The sequence below is a fragment of the Odontesthes bonariensis genome, chromosome 11 (genome assembly GCF_027942865.1).
Source record: "Odontesthes bonariensis isolate fOdoBon6 chromosome 11, fOdoBon6.hap1, whole genome shotgun sequence".
Classification (NCBI taxonomy): domain Eukaryota; kingdom Metazoa; phylum Chordata; class Actinopteri; order Atheriniformes; family Atherinopsidae; genus Odontesthes; species Odontesthes bonariensis.
In genome coordinates this window covers 30,420,531-30,436,585 of record NC_134516.1, presented here as the reverse complement: position 1 = coordinate 30,436,585, position 16,055 = coordinate 30,420,531, and the positions used below count along the sequence as shown (strand labels likewise).

The window sequence follows — 16,055 nt, the reverse complement described above, 5'->3', positions numbered from 1 at the left end:
ATAAATGATTGCACTTCTAACTCTCTGTGTTGTGTATTTATTTCCATGTTACTCAGCATGGAACAGGGAACGTTCCCTCCCTGAGAGGAAAGTCGTGTCAGATATCATGTTTTTCTATCATTCTATGAGCTGTGAGGCCAAACAGCAAAAGACTGCAGCTGGTTTTTCTCAGGGTTGAAGGTTGTTTTTGTCACTTTTCTGCCACAAGAGGAAAACAGCACAGCTTCATCCACAGGAACCTCCCTCAGGAAACTGTTGGTGGCCACAGAAGTGCTTCAAATTAAAGGCCAAACTGAAGCTGAAGTAATGATGACAACACTGATAATCGAATGACTTGGATCCAAAGGGAAAGTTCCCATGAGCCTTTGCAGTCAGCATGAAGCAGCCCATGGTCAGAGCCTCCTCTGCTGCTGCTGAAGTTCATTTCAGCCCAAAGTGAGACATGACGGTGATGTTTCAGGAGCTGCTGACACACACTGAGCAGCTTTAGCTCAGAACACCTGGAACACACACACATCATGCTGTCATCACGTGGTTTCCTGGCTCCGCCCCTCTGATGGTGCCCCTCAGCCTGCCTGATGGCATTTAGGGGCAGCGGGTCGGTGGGACTCCCTCTGGTGGCAGAAAACACAATTACACAAACAAACCTTTCCCACCATCTTCACTGCCTGATGGATTAGATGGATGAGTGGATGTTTTCACTCACTGTCTCGTCGGGTTTAGGAATAAAAGTCCACATGGAAAGGTGGTTATTTCAGGCTCTGTCTTGTGACTCTCTGTATAGGGACAGCCACCCCTCACCTCCATAACACATCTGATGTCAATACTCTTTAAGAAAGACACACGTGATGATGTTAATGACCACGTTTTTGCTAGCTTAATTGTTCTGCTAGTTCTCATGTCGTTTATTGTTATGCTAATGAGTGCTACGTCAAGGTGTGAATGAGACTGGTATTGTATGTCAGTGTAATATTGTGTGAGAGTTGTAGGCTTATACTTTCTATTTGCATCAATATGCAAAGTTCATTTAATATTAAGGAAATGAAGGTTTCTTATTTGTACATTGCTCTAATTTAAATGTGCATATGGGTGAAGTTGTAATTATTGTGCATATTCAGAAGTTATTATCTGATATTCAGCAATGTTTATTATTTTCATTTCAGAACCACACACATTAATGCACTTTGGATATTCTGTTGGTGACAGTGGGTGTATTTTGTAGATGGTGACGAAGCTTCTACATAAACATTCTCAAAGTCAACTTCAACTGTGTCTGTCTTTTGCTGGACATCCCGGAGCGTGTTTGAATCCTTTATTAACCACTAACAACGGGTGAGGGCTACATTAGCCAACCGTGCAGACGGGTGAGAGCTTCCAAGAGCTAACCGTATTTTTCAGTTACCGTCCCTGTCACATGGGGAAGGAGTAGTACTCAGAATTCAGTAGCTTTTCATTGTATTTTTACTTATTGCCTATTTCATTCTCCCTCCATGTCTCATTGGATTTTTAATGACACTTTGCATTCCACTCGCCCTGTCCCTGACATGTTTTGGCTGTGTGGCCGTCACAGTAAGCTACATTCCAGTTTGCCTGCCAATTGGACTGGTAGGTGTGCCCATGTGATGTTGGTGTATAATGTCCGTATTGCTGTTGACCCTTTTGCTCCTCAAGCCACCCGCTCAGTACGCAAACGCTCTATTCCTGGCAGTTTTGATGATCGTGTCTATGTTGATGCAATTGGAGTCCCCAGAGGTGTCCCTGACGAATACAAAGCCAGAAATCAGATAGCTGCTGGTTTTGAGTCCATTTTCTTATGGCCTACTATTAACAAAAATGTGGACTGGATCAATTATCTTTTTTATAACCAACAGCGTTTTATTAATTACACTCATGATGCCATTGAAGGACCAGGGGCCCGTTGCACAAAAGTAGGATTTAGACATCCAGGATGAGTTACTTAGCCAGGTTTAAGGAATCCAAAACATGGGCGCCCGGGCTTAGTTGGTTGCACAAAGGCCAAGCCAGGATGAGCAGACACGGATTCATTAAGCCAGGTGAAAGCGATCCTGGATAAGTGCTGCACACGGCTTTCTTAAATAGACCCCACGATCGATCATAGATTCACTGATTCACCATGGCAACAAGGGCGGCGTATTTCTCCCCAGCGGAGCAATAATTATTAATGGAAGCATATGAAGAGGTGACGGAGAAAATAAAACAAAAAGGAAATACTGCCACAGTCAAAAAACAAAGGGAGCAAGCGTGGCAAACCATTGCTGACCGCCTGAATGCGCAAGTAGTGCACAAATACACACTCACCACTCCACTGAAACTATCACAATTAGGCAGTGTTCGAACTACGGGGGACTCGGGGGATCCGAGACCCCCTGAAACTGACACGAGACCCCCCCCCCCCCCCCCCGAAAACATGATTTGGGAAATGTTGGGGGGTCTCTAAAATTTTGGCAAAATGTGATTTCCCCTGATGAGTTATGATTGCAGACGCGATGCGTGTGGAGGTGTGGAGCCTGTGTGCGTAATTGGCATAAAGCTGTGCTGTCCGCCGCGTATGATTCTGTATAGCTTCTCATGTGTTTTCGAGATCCGCGCTCTGAGTCAAGCGCAAGCAAGCAACCAAAATGGACATGGCAGCAACTTTTTATTAAGAATGTGCCTGCCCACACATTGCCTGTACTGTTTTAGCAGTGAAAAAAAAACCGCAATTAAAGGACTTGCAAGCATTTTCATCTCCTTACCTGGGCATAGAAGACTCTGTGACATCAAGGAGGAGTTCTATAGGATTGCAGGTAAGAATTTTTTTTTAAAAAATTATAGTTACAATTACAATGTTAACATTCAGAGTAAGATACTCATTGCATCGTATTACAGGTTTCCCCAATGTCATTGGTGCAGTGGACTGCACACACATCAAAATAAAATCCCCCTCAGGTGGCCATGAGGGGGATTTTATTTTGTGTTTTATTTTTGTGAAAAGGAAAAACTTCCACAGCATCAATGTACAGGTGAACATGACTTTTGATAAAGTTAATTAATGAACACTGTGCATTGCCTGTGATGTGCATTAATTGGTTTAACATCTTATCATTTCAGATGGTCTGCAATGCTAACTATTTGATCAGTAATGTTGTGGCAAAGTGGCCCGGCTCGGTCCACGACTCCTGAGTGTTTCGGAACTCAGAGATCTATCGGCGCCCATCACAAGGTGAGCCACAGAACCTCTATTGATAACCACTTTTAACTTAATAGCTGTGTTAAGAATGTCACTACTTATGAGGTTGTGATGGTAACATTTTGTATTCACAGGTGAATTCCTGGGTGTATTGCTGGATGACAAAGGGTATGCCTGCCAGCCTTTTCTGCTCACTCCATTTGCAGACCCTCTGGAGGCACAACTGGCATACAACCATGCCCATGCCAGAACAAGGGCCCGGATAGAAATGACATTTGGCCTGCTGAAGGCACGCTTTCAGTGTCTGACCCACCTGAGAGTCAGCCCAGACAGGGCATGTGATATCATTGTGGCCTGTGCTGTCCTCCACAATGTGGCCTGCCTGAGAAAGGAGAGGGCCCCCAGAGTGCCAGCTCTCATAGACTGGGACAATCCTGCCATCTTCCCGGATGAAGACTGTGGTCGGCTGGTCAGAGACCAATATGTGTTAAATTATTGTAATTAATATTGCATGTTGATTTAAGTTGGGCCTGCAATGGCAGAGGACTTTTTGTTAGGTTTTTGTGCTGTATAGGCAAGGCAATTTTATTTGTATAGGCCATTTTTACAAACAGTTTGTCTCAAACTGCATGCTTTGATTCTGTGCTTTTTGTCTTGTAGAGCACTGTGTGACTTCAGTTTTGAAAGGAGCTAATGGTTTACTTGCTTTGATTCATCCTTGTTCAATAAAGGAACATCATGGTACTCTCATATGTGTATTTATATTTATATGGTGATGTACTTTATGTGTAGTCTGTGGGAAACTAAATTATCTAGTGGTTCATCTAAAATCATCAGTTATCTAAAATGATTTCAATTAATGATCACAAATGTTTCAATAATGATAGTGGGTATAGTTAAATGTTTTAACAATATGTTCTAGGCAGTGGAATAAATATTGGTTTCCAATTGTGGCGACCGCTGACTGAGATAAGGAATGAGATTAAATAGATCCTGGAACTTAGCCTGGTCTGGAGCAGGCTAGCTTCACAGAATAAATCTCCATGGTAACTTAGGTCTGAACATATCCCACTTCCCTTATCCTACTTTTGTGCAACCGGATCACGGATAAGTTGATCCAGGATAGCCAACATATCCCAGCTTAATCCCTTATCCTACTTTTGTGCAACGGGCCCCAGGACTCCTGCTTCTGTTTTCATTTACATCTCATACAGCATTCATACAACCCATGTGTGCCACCATTGCCTGGGCTCTATGAACATGTGTTGCATATTATTTACAGTTCAGATCAGAAAGCTGAAAAAGAGAGCAAAACAGCACACGTGATGCCTGCTGACTGAGAACAGAGCACCGCTGCTTCTGAAATCACAAGAAGTGATGTCATCACTGATTATGACTTCACAGTTTAGCATGACATCACAGTGGAAACATGACATCAGAGGACATGACATCACTGTAGTTTCTAAAAGCCTGAAAGACAAAGCGCCTGAAAAACAACACGTACTTAAAAAGTCATTTAGACAAACGCTAAAAAACAACAAGCAAAACGAGTCAAAGCAGAATATCCTCTCCTGCACTTCTGTGGGGTGACCACAGTAACAGAGCTACAGGCTATCTAAGCAAATAAAAACACCTGAGTTCAGCCATTTAGCTTCAATTCCTCCTTCTGTAGCTCATCAAACATAATCAAGTCAGCCTTTTACAAGAGGCAATATTACTAAAAAACACAGTATGCACAGTGTTACAACTTTCAACAGATCAACAGATACAAAATAATGAGCAATATATCAGTCCAGGAACTGAACATGTTTTAATCTCACTGTGGCACAGTCAATAAATACTTCTACAAGAGGGAATATTGCTAAATAAAAAGTCAAAATCTTAAATTAAGAGTTCCTTATATGGTCTGAGAAGTTATATTATCTTAACTTCCAAATTGCGCGCTATGTGTCACACACGGTCCATTCACTGAACAGGCGACGCACCCAATGCCTGCGAATACAACCTCCTCACTTCACTCTTTGGTAGACCTATGCAGCATTGGCTAAAGTAGGTTACGTGGTTGAAAATCGTGCCTATGTTATTCTTCCTTGGCACATATCAGTCATGGCGTAGTCTGAAGGACGTATTTGGGAATTTTTACAGGGGCACAACGCATGTTTACAGAGGCACGTGCCCCGGTAAAAAGTGTCTGGTGACGTGCCTGCATTAGATTACCAAAATTATGACTATGCTACATACAGCTTACTTCAAAAGTACACTCCTTCGGGTCAGTAAAATTCTTGCACCTTGTGCAAACCTCTATGCCAGTGAGGATGCAGAGATCACATGAATTTCGGAATAAAACCACATAAACCACTTCCTGAGGTGAATCCAGTTCCTGCTCTTTATTATTTCATCAGATTTATGAACCATGTGGCGCTGTGGCTTAGTTGGCCAAAGTGCCTGTCTTGTAAACAGGAGATCCTGGGTTCAAATCCCAGCAGTGCCTGTGGGCCTTCAGAGCAAGCTATGACTTAGCATATAAAACAGCTTAGTATCAGCTTTCTACTAAATCCTTTTCACTGGTTCACTTAATGAAAGTGCGTATAAATAGCACACAGCTTCTAAAGTCTCATTTATGCTTTTTTTATACTTTCAGAGTGTAATTTTCCTCTGTTCACATAACATGTCAAATGGTTAGGGTACAGTTCGGTGGTGGTTCTCCTCCTGTCACACTACATAACATCAAAATGAACGTACAAACCGTGAAATAGTCAGAGTTAGAGTAAAAGCTGAGGGCAGGACGCCATTTCCTTGAAATATATAGCAGAAAATAATATGCAAAAGCATAAAAAAGCCTTGTAAAAACACAGTAAATGACTTGGCGTGTAATAAGTACACTGCTTCATGAGATCTGGCTGTAACTGGTGAAAGTGCCTTCCTCATGAACAGCAGGATCTGAGTTGAAAACCCAACAATATCTGCAAAATATGATGAAGTTTTGAACCAATTGGAGGCACTTCTACTTATGGCTTTAACTATTCTTGAGGTACAGAATCACAAAAACCCACTTCCTGAGGTGGATCCAGTTCCTGCTCTTTATTCTTTCATCAGTTTTTTGAACCATGTGGTGCTGTGGCTTAGTTGATCAAAGTGCCTGTCCAGTAAACAGGAGATCCTGGGTTCAAATCCCAGCAGTGCCTTAAGGTGTTATTATGTACGCCAACATGGTGCCATAACTGTGTACAGCAGTGCTTCAGGAGTGCTGGACTTCCAAAACAGTCTGTACTTGGAGGCACTTCTACTCATGGCTTTAACTATTCTTGAGGTACAGAAGATTAAACTGAGACTTAATCCAATGTTTTCACATATAGAGATCATTTGAATAACATCAAGCCCTGATTTATGCAGAGATCACATGAATATTGGAAATAAATCACAAAGAACACTTCCTGAGGTGGATCCAGTTCCTCGTCTTTATTCTTTCATCAGTTTTATGAACCATGTGGTGCTGTGGCTTAGTTGGTCAAAGTGCCTGTCTTGTAAACAGCAGTTCCTGTGGTCCTTCGGAGTTAACTATGACTTAGGATATAAAACAGCTTATTATTTGGGTTCTACTAAATGCTTCTCACTGGTCCACTTCATGAAAGTGCGTATAAATAGCACACAGCTTTTAAAGTCTCATGTATGCCTATTTTATACTTTCAGAGTGTAATTTTCCTCCGTTCACATAACAAGTCAATTGGTTAGGGTACAGTACGGTGGAGGTTCTCCTCCTGTCACACTACATAACATCAAAATGAACGTACAAACCGTGAAATAGTCAGAGTTAGAGTAAAAGCTGAGGGCAGGACGTCATTTCCTTGAAATATATAGCAGAAAATAATATGCAAAAGCATAAAAAAGCCTTGTAAAAACACAGTAAATGACTTGGCGTGTAATAAGTACACCGCTTCATGAGATCTGGCTGTAACTGGTGAAAGTGACTTCCTCATGAACACCAGGGTCTGAGTTGAAAACCCAACAATATCTGCAAAATATGATGAAGTTTTGAACCAATTGGAGGCACTTCTACTCATGGCTTTAACTATTCTTGAGGTACAGAATCACAAAAAACATTTTCTGAGGTGGATCCAGTTCCTGCTCTTTATTCTTTCATCAGTTTTATGAACCATGTGGTGCTGTGGCTTAGTTGGTGAAAGTGCCTGTCTAGTAAACAGGAGATCCTGGGTTCAAATCCCAGCAGTGCCTTAAGGTGTTATTATGTACATCAACATGGTGCCATAACTGTTTATAGCAGTGCTTCAGGAGTGCTGGACTTCCAAAAAAGTCTGTACTTGGAGGCACTTCATCTCATCGCTTTAACTATTCTTGAGGTACAGAAGATTAAACTGAGACTTAATCCAATGTTTTAACATATAGAGATAATTTGAATAACATCAAGCTCTCGTTGTCGTGGCCGAGCGGTTAAGGTGATGGATTAGAAATCCATTGGGGTCTCCCCGCGTAGGTTCAAATCCTGCCGACAACAATAACATTATTGACTCAGGGTTGCTAAAAGTTAACCTGGAAAGAAGCACAAGTTCCTTGGACCATTTGATTAAACAAAACAAAGGGCAGACGTGTCGTTGATCACATGAACTTCTGCACAGATTGATCTCTGAAGACACAGCTCCTTCCTCTGACCCATTTCGAAGACTGACCATTTCTAACAAACAAAAAATAAGCTTTTTCTTGATCGCCATAACTTAGGTCTGTCTCAGGAGTTGAAGTCCTTCATGAAAATGATGAGTTGTAACCATTGAATGTTAAGGGTGAACACACGTGTATGTGGTTGTCGTGGCCGAGAGGTTAAGGCGATGGATTTGAAATCCATTTGGGTCTCCTCTTCAGGCCCCTTCCACTCGCCCAGTGGTTTGAGACTGTCCACTCCAACGACATCTTCAGCCATGTGGATGAGATGAAGGGGGTCATCACATCCACCTATGGGAGAATTCTCAAAATGGATTTGACCAAGAAGGTATGGGTTTCAACAGTAAAAAGGTATATAAAATAGAACATGTATAATTACAGGAAATTGGTTTACTTCTTAGTGCTTGTATTGTGTTTTACAGATCACCAAGAAGCTGGCTGGCAAGATCGGGGACAGTGCTGCTTGGATGACCAACATTGGAAATGAGTTTGGCCAGATGTTAAACTCTGTGTTGACAACGGTTGAAGGTGCAGGGTTGGAGGATCTGTGCCAGGGCATCGTCACTCGGTACCAGAACGCTGGCCAAGCTGAGCCTGAAGTTATTTACGTCGACCGGGACTGTTGCAACCAGTCAGGTGGGTGAAAATGGCTTGTTCTCTCTCTCTCTCTCTCTCTCTCTCTCTCTCTCTCTCTCTCTCTCTCTCACACACACACACACTCACTGTTACAACCATTTGTAGTAAATGTATTTAAATAATACAAATGTCACTTCGGGGAGAAGTGGTACAGGCAATTGGGAGTTTACTTGGTGTAACCACACACAGATGTTGTGGTCTATGTTATTATGAATGGTTGTTTTTCACAGGTGTGTCTTCTGTGACAAAGCTGTTTCACCCGTGGAAGTCTGCAGTGTGGCTGGACAGCTTCCACTTCATGAGGCGCTTTAGCTGCGGCCTCACTACAGAGCACCACCCTCTCTATGGCCGGCCTCACTACAGAGCACCACCCTCTCTATGGCACCTTTTGTGCCAATATGTCCTCCTGTGTCTTTGAATGGGACCAAGAGGATGTGCAACGCCTGAAGCAGGCCAAGAGAGGGGAGTGGAGGAACAGCCACAGCGGAGACCCCCCAACTGAAGAACAGCTCCTTGCATCCATCAGCCCAGGGGAACTGAAGAGGCACTGCAGGAGGAGGACACGTGGAGTGGAGGAGATGCGGCGTATGATTTCCGGGCTCCTGGAATCAGTGTGGGACCTGACCGACACCACAGGGCTGCGTCTGGTGAACCATGACAGCATGCCCCACGTCTGGGAGAAGCAGCACCCTGCAGGTGTATTACTGTACACAAAGGTGGGGACACTCAAGAAGGGCGGCAAGGAGTTGGACATCCTGAGGTGTGGTAGGGGGTCCTCCTCCCTGGAGAGTTTCCACCGGCACCAGTGTGCATTCGTCCCAGGTACAATCACATCTAGGCATACTTACTGTGTTGTATGTCTTTTTTAAATATGACAGAGAATAGGTTGTTCAATTATTCAAAATAACACAATTAACACTGTCGGGTATTCATATGTATTCACTTAGTATTTTGTTTCTTAGGCTGGCGGTGCAATGCTGTGCATATGCAGATGTATATGCTGGAGGGGGCATCAGGGTGGAACATGGGCCGGGCCAAGGAAGCAGTAGACGTGGAGGGGGCTTCAACCCTCAGAAGCTTCGACGTTCGCTTGATGTCCCACCTGAACAACCTCAGCCAGCGCGTCCATGGTTGTGCTCTGGTGCCAGAGTTCACTCCACCCGGGAAACCTAAGAGTAAGAGATCACAACAAACTAAGCAACACTGATTGACCAGAGCATTCCATCCCCTCCTCCTCTCTTCCTTAGGCTACCCCCTACTCAGAGGACATGCATTTCTGCTGTGTGATGATTGTGCTACTCATGTTGGAGATGGATGTGTATGCATGTCCTTTCTTCATCTTTGTGTTTATACTGGTTACAGGCGAGCGCATAGGAGTGGAATATTTATTGGCCCAGACCAACAGAGGTGACCTCCTGGATCCATCGCAGGTCCCTGAAGTCCCCTCACAGGTGCCTGAGGAGGAGGAGGAGGAGGAGCCGGATGACACCATCAGCACGCCTGACATTGTCGGCCAGTCAGCTGGGATAGGGGCTGGTGATCCTCCGAGTGCTGTGATGGGTGACGCTGAACCCGGACCCCTCGTCACACAGAGGTCAATAACACTTTCTTGTAACACCTTACTCTAAAACACAATATTTAACTGAAGTAAATGTGGTTACATTTTAATAAGATAAATGAATGTATAATCAGCATGGCTCACATATTAGAAACAAGAGTGTACATTTATTTGCTTGGTTATTCTTTTTCTCACTTATCACTTTTCAGACCAGTCAATGTGACTCGAGGTGTTGCAGGATGGGAGGCAGTTGATGCCCTAGCATCCTACCTACTAGGCTTGAATCACACCATCACAGCCTTGTCAGCCAAGGAGGAGGAGGAAATAGTCCACCACTACACAGCTCTCCATCCCATGGACAAGGTACAAAATAGTAATTATTTTGTACACCAGAATTAAACATACATTCCATGGGCTGGATGAAGAATATGGATGTCTCTTTCACCATTTAGCTACACCCAGAAGGCTAGGAAGAAAGTACGGGCATCAGGAGGACCGTGGAGAGCACCGAGGAAGCCGAGTGGCTCTGCTCCTGGACAGCAGGCGGCAGAGAGGTGCTTTCTATCATTTTGGTTCAATGCAAATCATTGATTAAGAGACAGCACATGTTATTAAATGTACATTACTTTATTGCAATCTCTACTGACATTATCACTTGGTTCTTTGCTGCTTTACAACCTTGTTCACAGCCCAGGACCCCGAAGTCCACAGGGTCAGTGAGTGTGTCTGCCTCAGACTGGCCAAGGAGTTCGAGCAGTCACGCAACAGGCCCAAGGACATGAACGGAAAACCCTGCCCATGCCTCAGTCGACTGTGAGTGTGTACAGCCACAATAGACAGCTGCTGGAGGACAGCAGGGTTGTCCTGGTCCAGACGACGCTGGCTCTGGTGCCGGTGAACAACACCACGGTCTCTGCATGGTATGTGTTATTTCATTTACCTTCCCCATACAGCTAAGACAGTATATACTGTATATAAATGTATATCAATATTTAACCTCAAGAAAAACCAAGAAAACCCTCCACCTGCATGCTTGTTGGAAAATATGTAATACGCTGTATGTAATAACCTTAGGGAGGGATGATAGGCTTACACATATAAAATAATGAATGTTTGTCTTGTAGGCTGCTTAGGAGGGACAAGAGGAAGGACAGGAACATGCTGCTGAAAGGTACTGTTCTCCCTCAACAGCTGCACCTGGCCAAGGAGCCTCTCCCTCCAATCAGCACTCTCCCGGCTGCCCCTGTGCAACATGCACACGAACAGATGACCTTTGAGGAGCCAGAAAACCGCGACGGCGAAGCTTTCCCCCGCCAGTGCATTCAAACAAGCCTGCAGTCATCTCTCCGCCACCTCCACCTCCTCAGTCCCCTCCACAATTTGGGCCAGCTCCGTTCCAGCGAGCTCCCTTTTCATATGCTCCCCCATTTCCCCACTTTCCATCTACACATGCTCCTCCTTTTTCTCAGGCTCCTCAACCACAAGCTCCTCCAGAGTGCCTTCCAGGTGCCCAGCCAAGGCAACGTGCCTGGAGGCTGAACAAAGCTGCCCAGGAGGATGAGGAGCGAATGGCAAGGGGGGAACAGCCCCGGAAGAGGCTGAAAAAGGAGACATACCACTACACCTGCAAAGTGTGTGGCCAGGACAAAAACAAACAGACTGGACACACCCAGCTAAAGGGGCGGTGGTACAGTCCAGAGTCAGGACAGACCCTGGATGACTGGAGGAAGAGTGGAGGCCTATAAGCCGCTTTCGGACAGAGTAGTTATAGGAACGCAGTTATCAGAACTGTCCTACTCGAATTTCGTTCTGATAACTGTCCCTCTGTTTCAGTCTGCATTCGCACATGAGTCGGGACCTGATAGGGACTGATGCGCCGCGCGCAGCCCTCTGCTTCAGTGACGTGTTAGCCGTTAGCCGCTTAGCGCTACATTCAAACACAAAACAAAACGGTAAAAGTAAGGAGAGTAGAAAAACCACCACCAAGAAGCTAATATGGAGAGCTAGGAGGTCACCGTGTTTATGGTCTGCATGATGGTGATATTAATCATGGACAATCACATCAGGCGTCTAATATCGAGGCTGGAAGAGCTCACAGAAGCCCCTTTCACACTGCGACCCGCTATCTTAGCGGGTCCAAATTGCACCTTCGACCCGCGTCGAGCAATGTGAACGCTTGGTGTGTCAGGGTGACCCGTGTCGCCTGAAGCCGAGTTCAGGGGGTGTTGCCTAGTGGCAGAGCGTCACACGAAACACATAAAATGCTGGGCGTGTACAATGACGTAGGCACAAGCCATGCGTCGGAGGTAGGGTGAAATACACCTGTCTGCATCAAATTTTTGAAACAAACGATGGCGGGACACCTTGAGAACTCATTTTTGCAATGCAGTTCATGGAGATGTTACTTTACGGTGCGTCTTGCTGCGTGGGAAACCGCGCTCTCCCATCTTTCTCGCCAGCCCTTCCAGCAGAGGTCCATCTTTCACCGTCCCCGAAATGTGGCGGTAAATAACGTCCTCTGTTCGGGGGCTGAGGAGCTCGCAGACCTCCTTGTCTCCCCAGTTGGCCATATAAAAAAATGTCTCCAACTTGATGTAGGCTAAAACAGAGTAAAACTTGTCCTCACCTGTCGCTGTTGTTCTGAATCAGCTGTCCATTCTGTCTTTTAAACTCCTCACGTCACGCCCACGTCCGACCCGCGTCGATTGTGTTCACATCAAACTCGGCTCGGCAAAAAGACTAGGGTCCGACGCGGGTCGAAAGGCGAGTCGAGTTGACGCGGCAGCCCGGGTCGGCAGTGTGAACGCAACAGCGGACACGCTAAATTCGCGAATTATTCGGCAGTGTGAAAGGGGCTAGTGAGAGGCAGGAGACGATACTTTTTCATTTCATGAAGGAAGAAAGGAGAGCAGAGCGCTGCAGACAAATGAGACCAGTGTAAGTTTAACTTATTAAACACCCGCCGGTTGTGTCTGTGTCTATGAGGAAACATTTCAGCCGTGATAGCATGACATGGGGCGTAGCTACCGACCACCACACACCTCCGTTAGATTCGTTCTATAGAACTATGAAAAGAACCGACCTCGGAGAAGGAGCTAAATAGTTATAGGAACTAAGGGAGATAGCCCCGAGTTCCTGTATGTCCGAACACGGGAGAAAACGGCCCCGCGGATTAAAAGGTTATTAGAACTGCCAAAGGTTCCTACAGTCCGAAAGCGGCTAATGTCTCCATTACTTGGCTCTCTCTGGTGTTTGTCTGTCTGTCTCTGGGTTGTTCCGGTCCGTCTCTCTGTCTGTTGGCGTGGATATATGACAGGGCCAGAGCTGAGGTGCGCAGTGTGGGAGCTGTGTGTGTGTGAGTGAGTGAGTGAGTGAGTGAGTGAGTGAGTGAGTGAGTGAGTGAGTGAGTGAGTGAGTGAGTGAGTATGTATGTATGTGTGTGAGGGTGCCAAAAGTTCTGTTCTGTTCGGTTCTGTTTCAGTGAGACAGGAGTGACGGGCATGTACATACTTAATGCACTCCTGACCTCCTGAACGATATGTATATAGTGTATGTTAAATTAAAGTTAATAATTTTTGCCAAAAACAGCCTTCATGTTTTTATTTAATTTCCTCTTGAATAACAGAACAGTGAGTGTCATCCACTGAATGCGATTGTGAAAACCAAAGCCAGAATCATTTACATTTATTCACAAAACACAACACTCTTTGCTGCTCAATTTGGAATTTGTTTTATTCATTTGTGCTGCACAGATGTAGTCTCTCAAATAATTGAGATTACAATAAAGAAGGAGGGGAAACATGATGGGGAGTTATTTACATTTACAGTTATAGATTGTTAATACTGTTTTAACTTTAAATGTAGCATATGGCAATTTGAGTTAATTATTTGAATATTGTATCATATTCATTTCATCATATTAAATGCATTCATGTGCGTAACTGCATAATCACAGGGTTATTACTTTGGTGATTTGTATGGAAAAAGAGTTCCTGTGTTAAAAATGACTATGTTACCCAAAATACATTGCGAGACGAGAGAGCAAGCTAAAGCCCCTTTCACACTGCGACCCGCTACCTTAGCGGGTCCAAATTGCACCTTCGACCCGCGTCGAGCAATGTGAACGCTTGGCGTTTTAGTTGACCCGTGTCGCCTGAAGCCGAGTTCAGGGGGCGTTGCCTAGTGGCAGAGCGTCACACGAAACACATAAAATGCTGGGCGTGTACAATGACGTAGGCACAAGCCATGCGTCGGAGGTAGGGTTAAATACACCTTGAGGATTCGTTTTTGCAATTGTATATGCAGTTCATGGAGATGTTATTTTACGGGGTGTGGATGGTTACAACGTGGGATGCCGCCGAAGAACATATGCGGAGAATACAAGAGCACTATAGTCCCCGACATGTGGCGGTAAATAACGTCCTCTGCTCGGAGGCTGAGGAGCTCGCAGACCTCCTTGTCTCCCCAGTTGGCCATATCAAAAAATGTCTCGAACTTGATGTAGGCTAAAACAGAGTAAAACTTGTCCTCACCTGTCGCTGTTGTTCTGAATCAGCTGTCCATTCTGCCTTTTAAACTCCTCACGCCACGCCACGCCCACGTCCGACCCGCGTCAATTGCGTTCACACCAAACTCGGCTCGGCAAAAAGACTAGGGTCCGACGCGGGTCGAAAGGCGAGTCGAGTTGACGCGGCAGCCCAGGTCGGCAGTGTGAACGCAACAGCGGACACGCTAAATTTGCGGATTAAACGCGGGTTATTCCTCAGTGTGAAAGGGGCTTGCAAGTGAAATTGCCACAGCACCGGTTCGTATCCCACAAGAGACATGACAATTAAAGTGATGATAAACATTGCAACAAGTGCAGAACTGTGTGTAAACAATGTTGAGAAGATAGAAGAGTAGATAAAAAAATATATATTTTTTTCCTCCTCTTCTTTCTCTCTCTTTCCCCCCTTTTTTCTTTCTCCTCGCCATGCAGTCCCCTTTGCCCCATTTTTGGCCAAGAGGTTAAGGCGATGGACTGCTAATCCATTGTGCTTTGCACGCATGGGTTCCAATCCCATTCTCGTCGGCTTTGCATGTCAAGTTGTGTGCTGTGTTAGATTCGGTTCTTTTGATTGGAAGCTCAAGAACGGACCGGAGTAATTCCGGTCCGTTCTTGAGTGTGAAAATGAAGTCTTTATTGATGGCAACAAGTGAAGTATTTCAGCTGGTCTCGGTATGACAGAACTCTCGCAGGAATCCGTCAGACAGAGCCTCGATTTCCGGTTTATCATTTGCATTTATAGCCTCATAGGTTGGACTCAGGTGCGTCACTAGGTTTTAAGGACAGGGGGGGCTAAGCCCCCAGGAGATGCACAGGATGTGAGCGAACGTTTAATTTCACAAACAGCTAACAACATCTTTAGTACAGTACAACAACAAACACAGGAAGTACTGTATGTTGACAGCATTAACAACAACAACAAAAAGAAAAAACCCACATAGTTACAGTGCCGTATTTAACCAATGCTTCTTATTCATGTATTATACAAAACTATGCAAAAAAAGCACTGTGTTCTCACTAAGTACACCATTTTAAAATAAAATGGCTACAATTGGCAGTTACTTGGTGGGTGGAAGCATCAAAGAATGTCGTCTGTTTTTAAGGGTGGCAAAGGCGTCTATCACTCTATTGTGATTTAGGTGCTGAAGTGCCTCTTTTTCAATCGACATGACTGTAAGACTGTGAAGTATTTTCTGACCCATTGTTTGGCGTAGCCAGGAGTGCAGCCGGCGCAGTACACTAAAGGACCTTTCACACGAGCAGCTGCTTACAGGCACTGTTAAAGCAACTTGGATGGTTGCCTTCAGAGAGGGAAACATGTCTGAATAAAGGAGGTTGTGCACAGTCAACATATCTTTGGATGAACATCCAGCCTCTGTTTTCCGGGCAAGAAAGTTTCTGGCCACCAGAACCTCCTCTGTTTTCAGGTCAATGCTGTAGTGTTTTGCAAG

The 16,055-nt window shown here is 44.9% G+C and overlaps 4 non-coding genes across 4 annotated transcripts; all 4 read left to right on the top strand.

Moving 5' to 3' along the window:
* The first annotated feature begins 5,607 nt into the window (after positions 1 to 5,607).
* Positions 5,608 to 5,681, top strand: trnat-ugu (transfer RNA threonine (anticodon UGU)). Its single transcript has one exon. It is a non-coding gene; the product is annotated as a tRNA-Thr (tRNA).
* A 620-nt stretch (positions 5,682 to 6,301) lies between these two features.
* trnat-agu (transfer RNA threonine (anticodon AGU)) lies at positions 6,302 to 6,375 on the top strand. Its single transcript has one exon. It is a non-coding gene; the product is annotated as a tRNA-Thr (tRNA).
* A 974-nt stretch (positions 6,376 to 7,349) lies between these two features.
* trnat-agu (transfer RNA threonine (anticodon AGU)) lies at positions 7,350 to 7,423 on the top strand. Its single transcript has one exon. It is a non-coding gene; the product is annotated as a tRNA-Thr (tRNA).
* Positions 7,424 to 7,621: 198 nt separating this feature from the next.
* trnas-aga (transfer RNA serine (anticodon AGA)) lies at positions 7,622 to 7,703 on the top strand. The gene has a single exon. It is a non-coding gene; the product is annotated as a tRNA-Ser (tRNA).
* Positions 7,704 to 16,055: the final 8,352 nt, after the last annotated feature.